The sequence below is a fragment of the Quercus robur genome, chromosome 7 (genome assembly GCF_932294415.1).
Source record: "Quercus robur chromosome 7, dhQueRobu3.1, whole genome shotgun sequence".
In the NCBI taxonomy this organism is placed as follows: domain Eukaryota; kingdom Viridiplantae; phylum Streptophyta; class Magnoliopsida; order Fagales; family Fagaceae; genus Quercus; species Quercus robur.
The window spans coordinates 31,121,649-31,128,335 of record NC_065540.1 but is presented as its reverse complement, the minus strand read 5'-3'; positions in this window follow the sequence as shown (position 1 = coordinate 31,128,335).

Here is a 6,687-nt window from a genome sequence, read left to right as displayed (position 1 = left end):
GACGGGCCGAATAATAGAGGGGAAAAAAAAATTTCCTTCCTATCCGTTCGAACCCGACCCGAGTTAGAAAATTCAAAAATAAATGCAAAAAAATTCTAAAAATTAAAAAACATCGTCCAGGCTTCATTTCAAGACGAAACGGGTCAGGACGGGCCGAATAATAGAGAGGAAAAAAAAATTTCCTTCCTATCCGTTCGAACCCGACCTGAGTTAGAAAATTCAAAGACAAATGCAAAAAAATTCTAAAAATTAAAAAACATCATCCAGGCTTCATTACAAGATGAAACGGGTCAGGACAGGCCGAAAAATAGAGAGGAAAAAAAAATTTTCCTTCCAATCTGTTCGAACCCGACCCGAGTTAGAAAATTCAAAAACAAATGCAAAAAAATTCTAAAAATTAAAAAACATCATCCAGGCTTCATTACAAGAGGAAACGGGTCAGGACCGGCCGAAAAATAGAGAGGAAAAAAAAATTTCCTTCCCATCCGTTCGAACCCGACCCGAGTTAGAAAATTCAAAAATAAATGCAAAAAAAATCTAAAAATTAAGAAACATCATCCAGGCTTAATTTCAAGACGAAACGGGTCAGGACGGGCCGAATAATAGAGAGGAAAAAAAAATTTCCTTCCTATTCGTTCGAGCCCGACCCGAGTTAGAAAATTCAAAAACAAATGCAAAAAAATTCTAAAAATTAAAAAACATCATCCAGGCTTCATTACAAGAGGAAACGGGTCAGGACGGGCCGAATAATAGAGAGGAAAAAAAAATTTCCTTCCTATCCGTTCGAACCCGACCCGAGTTAGAAAATTCAAAAACAAATGCAAAAAAATTCTAAAAATTAAAAAACATCATCCAGGCTTCATTACAAGAGGAAACGGGTCAGGACCGGCCGAAAAATAGAGAGGAAAAAAAAATTTCCTTCCCATCCGTTCGAACCCGACCCGAGTTAGAAAATTCAAAAATAAATGCAAAAAAATTCTAAAAATTAATAAACATCGTCCAGGCTTCATTTCAAGACGAAACGGGTCAGGACGGGCCGAATAATAGAGAGGAAAAAAAAATTTCATTCCTATCCGTTCGAACCCGACCCGAGTTAGAAAATTCAAAAATAAATGCAATAAAATTCTACAAATTAAAAAACATCGTCCAGGCTTCATTTCAAGACGAAACAGGTCAGGACGGGCTGAATAATAGAGAGGAAAAAAAAATTTCCTTCCTATCCGTTCGAACCCGACCCGAGTTAGAAAATTCAAAAAGAAATGCAAAAAAATTTTAAAAATTAAAAAACATCATCCAGGCTTCATTTCAAGAAGAAACGGGTCAGGACGGGCCGAATAATAGAGAGGAAAAAAAAATTCATTCCTATCCGTTCGAACCCGACCCGAGTTAGAAAATTCAAAAACAAATGCAAAAAAATTCTAAAAATTAAAAAACATCATCCAGGCTTCATTACATGATGAAACGGGTCAGGACAGGCCGAAAAATAGAGAGGAAAAAAAAATTTCCTTCCTATCCGTTCGAACCCGACCCGTGTTAGAAAATTCAAAAACAAATGCAAAAAAATTCTAAGAATTAAAAAACGTCATCCAGGCTTCATTTCAAGACGAAACGGGTCAGGACGGGCCGAATAATAGAGAGGAAAAAAAAATTTCCTTCCTATCCGTTCGAACCCGACCCGAGTTTCAAAATTCAAAAACAAATGCAAAAAAATTCTAAAAATTAAAAAACATCATCCAGGCTTCATTTCAAGACGAAACGGGTCAGGACGGGCCGAATAATAGAGAGGAAAAAAAAATTTCCTTCCTATCCGTTCGAACCCGACCCGAGTTAGAAAATTCAAAAACAAATGCAAAAAAATTCTAAAAATTAAAAAACATCGTCCAGGCTTCATTACAAGACGAAACGGGTCAGGACAGGCCAAAAAATAGAGAGGAAAAAAAAATTTCCTTCCCATCCGTTCGAACCCGACCCGAGTTAGAAAATTCAAAAATAAATGCAAAAAAATTCTAAAAATTAAAAAATATCGTCCAGGCTTCATTTCAAGACGAAACGGGTCAGGACGGGCCGAATAATAGAGGGGAAAAAAAAATTTCCTTCCCATCCGTTCGAACCCGACCCGAGTTAGAAAATTCAAAAATAAATGCAAAAAAATTCTAAAAATTAAAAAACATCGTCCAGGCTTCATTTCAAGACGAAACGGGTCAGGACGGGCCGAATAATAGAGAGGAAAAAAAAATTTCCTTCCTATCCGTTCGAACCCGACCTGAGTTAGAAAATTCAAAGACAAATGCAAAAAAATTCTAAAAATTAAAAAACATCATCCAGGCTTCATTACAAGATGAAACGGGTCAGGACAGGCCGAAAAATAGAGAGGAAAAAAAAATTTTCCTTCCAATCTGTTCGAACCCGACCCGAGTTAGAAAATTCAAAAACAAATGCAAAAAAATTCTAAAAATTAAAAAACATCATCCAGGCTTCATTACAAGAGGAAACGGGTCAGGACCGGCCGAAAAATAGAGAGGAAAAAAAAATTTCCTTCCCATCCGTTCGAACCCGACCCGAGTTAGAAAATTCAAAAATAAATGCAAAAAAAATCTAAAAATTAAGAAACATCATCCAGGCTTAATTTCAAGACGAAACGGGTCAGGACGGGCCGAATAATAGAGAGGAAAAAAAAATTTCCTTCCTATCCGTTCGAGCCCGACCCGAGTTAGAAAATTCAAAAACAAATGCAAAAAAATTCTAAAAATTAAAAAACATTATCCAGGCTTCATTACAAGATGAAACGGGTCAGGACAGGCCGAAAAATAGAGAGGAAAAAAAAATTTCCTTCCCATCCGTTCGAACCCGACCCGAGTTAGAAAATTCAAAAATAAATGCAAAAAAATTCTAAAAATTAAAAAACATTGTCCAGGCTTCATTTCAAGACGAAACGGATCAGGACGGGCCGAATAATAGAGAGGAAAAAAAAATTTCCTTCCTATCCGTTCGAACCCGACCCGAGTTAGAAAATTCCAAAACAAATGCAAAAAAATTCTAAAAATTAAAAAACATCGACCGGGCTTCATTACAAGATGAAACGGGTCAGGACAGGCCGAAAAATAGAGAGGAAAAAAAAATTTCCTTCCTATCCGTTCGAACCCGACCCGAGTTAGAAAATTCCAAAACAAATGCAAAAAAATTCTAAAAATTAAAAAACATCGACCAGGCTTCATTACAAGATGAAACGGGTCAGGACAGGCCGAAAAATAGAGAGGAAAAAAAAATTTCCTTCCCATCCGTTCGAACCCGACCCGAGTTAGAAAATTCAAAAACAAATGCAAAAAAATTCTAAAAATTAAGAAACATCATCCAGGCTTCATTTCAAGATGAAACGGGTCAGGACGGGCCGAATAATAGAGAGGAAAAAAAAATTTCCTTCCTATCCGTTCGAACCCGACCCGAGTTAGAAAATTCAAAAATAAATGCAAAAAAATTCTAAAAATTAAAAAACATCGTCCAGGCTTCATTTCAAGACGAAACAGGTCAGGACGGGCCGAATAATAGAGAGGAAAAAAAAATTTCCTTCCTATCCGTTCGAACCCGACCCGAGTTAGAAAATTCAAAAATAAATGCAAAAAAAATTAAAAAATTAAAAAACATCATCCAGGCTTCATTTCAAGAAGAAACGGGTCAGGACGGGCCGAATAATAGAGAGGAAAAAAAAATTCATTCCTATCCGTTCGAACCCGACCCGAGTTAGAAAATTCAAAAACAAATGCAAAAAAATTCTAAAAATTAAAAAACACCATCCAGGCTTCATTACAAGACGAAACGGGTCAGGACGGGCCGAATAATAGAGAGGAAAAAAAAATTTCCTTCCTATCCGTTCGAACCCGACCCGTGTTAGAAAATTCAAAAACAAATGCAAAAAAATTCTAAGAATTAAAAAACGTCATCCAGGCTTCATTTCAAGACGAAACGGGTCAGGACGGGCCGAATAATAGAGAGGAAAAAAAAATTTCCTCCCTATCCGTTCGAACCCGACCCGAGTTAGAAAATTCAAAAACAAATGCAAAAAAATTCTAAAAATTAAAAAACATCATCCAGGCTTCATTACAAGACGAAACGGGTCAGGACGGGCCGAATAATAGAGAGAAAAAAAAATTTCCTTCCTATCCGTTCGAACCCGACCCGAGTTAGAAAATTCAAAAATAAATGCAAAAAAATTCTAAAAATTAAAAAACATCGTCCAGGCTTCATTTCAAGACGAAACGGGTCAGGACGGGCCGAATAATAGAGAGGAAAAAAAAATTTCCTTCCTATCCGTTCGAACCCGACCCGAGTTAGAAAATTCAAAAATAAATGCAAAAAAATTTTAAAAATGAAAAAACATCATCCAGGCTTCATTTCAAGAAGAAACGGGTCAGGACGAGCCGTATAATAGAGAGGAAAAAAAAAATTCATTCCTATCCGTTCGAACCCAACCCGAGTTAGAAAATTCAAAAACAAATGCAAAAAAATTCTAAGAATTAAAAAACGTCATCCAGGCTTCATTTCAAGACGAAACGGGCCAGGACGGGCCGAATAATAGTGAGGAAAAAAAAATTTCCTTCCTATCCGTTCGAACCCGACCCGTGTTAGAAAATTCAAAAACAAATGCAAAAAAATTCTAAGAATTAAAAAATGTCATCCAGGCTTCATTTCAAGACGAAACGGGTCAGGACGGGCCGAATAATAGAGAGGAAAAAAAAATTTCCTTCCTATCCGTTCGAACCCGACCCGAGTTTCAAAATTCAAAAACAAATGCAAAAAAATTCTAAAAATTAAAAAACATCATCCAGGCTTCATTTCAAGACGAAACGGGTCAGGACGGGCCGAATAATAGAGAGGAAAAAAAAATTTCCTTCCTATCCGTTCGAACCCGACCCGAGTTAGAAAATTCAAAAACAAATGCAAAAAAATTCTAAAAATTAAAAAACATCGTCCAGGCTTCATTACAAGACGAAACGGGTCAGGACAGGCCAAAAAATAGAGAGGAAAAAAAAATTTCCTTCCCATCCGTTCGAACCCGACCCGAGTTAGAAAATTCAAAAATAAATGCAAAAAAATTCTAAAAATTAAAAAACATTGTCCAGGCTTTATTTCAAGACGAAACGGATCAGGACGGGCCGAATAATAGAGAGGGAAAAAAAATTTCCTTCCTATCCGTTCGAACCCGACCCGAGTTAGAAAATTCCAAAACAAATGCAAAAAAATTCTAAAAATTAAAAAACATCGACCGGGCTTCATTACAAGATGAAACGGGTCAGGACAGGCCGAAAAATAGAGAGGAAAAAAAAATTTCCTTCCTATCCGTTCGAACCCGACCCGAGTTAGAAAAAAAAAAATTTCCATCCTATCCGTTCGAACCCGACCCGAGTTAGAAAATTCAAAAATAAATGCAAAAAAATTCTAAAAATTAAAAAACATCGTCCAGGCTTCATTTCAAGACGAAACAGGTCAGGACGGGCCGAATAATAGAGAGGAAAAAAAAATTTCCTTCCTATCCGTTCGAACCCGACCCGAGTTAGAAAATTCAAAAATAAATGCAAAAAAAATTTAAAAATTAAAAAACATCATCCAGGCTTCATTTCAAGAAGAAACGGGTCAGGACGGGCCGAATAATAGAGAGGAAAAAAAAATTCATTCCTATCCGTTCGAACCCGACCCGAGTTAGAAAATTCAAAAACAAATGCAAAAAAATTCTAAAAATTAAAAAACAACATCCAGGCTTCATTACAAGACGAAACGGGTCAGGACGGGCCGAATAATAGAGAGGAAAAAAAAATTTCCTTCCTATCCGTTCAAACCCGACCCGTGTTAGAAAATTCAAAAACAAATGCAAAAAAATTCTAAGAATTAAAAAACGTCATCCAGGCTTCATTTCAAGACGAAACGGGTCAGGACGGGCCGAATAATAGAGAGGAAAAAAAAATTTCCTTCCTATCCGTTCGAACCCGACCCGAGTTAGAAAATTCAAAAACAAATGCAAAAAAATTCTAAAAATTAAAAAACATCATCCAGGCTTCATTACAAGACGAAACGGGTCAGGACGGGCCGAATAATAGAGAGGAAAAAAAAATTTCATTCCTATCCGTTCGAACCCGACCCGAGTTAGAAAATTCAAAAATAAATGCAAAAAAATTCTAAAAATTAAAAAACATCGTCCAGGCTTCATTTCAAGACGAAACGGGTCAGGACGGGCCGAATAATAGAGAGGAAAAAAAAATTTCATTCCTATCCGTTCGAACCCGACCCGAGTTAGAAAATTCAAAAATAAATGCAAAAAAATTTTAAAAATGAAAAAACATCATCCAGGCTTCATTTCAAGAAGAAACGGGTCAGGACGAGCCGAATAATAGAGAGGAAAAAAAAAATTCATTCCTATCCGTTCGAACCCAACCCGAGTTAGAAAATTCAAAAACAAATGCAAAAAAATTCTAAGAATTAAAAAACGTCATCCAGGCTTCATTTCAAGACGAAACGGGTCAGGACGGGCCGAATAATAGTGAGGAAAAAAAAATTTCCTTCCTATCCGTTCGAACCCGACCCGTGTTAGAAAATTCAAAAACAAATGCAAAAAAATTCTAAGAATTAAAAAACGTCGTCCAGGCTTCATTTCAAGACGAAACGGGTCAGGACGGGCCGAATAATAGAGGGGAAAAA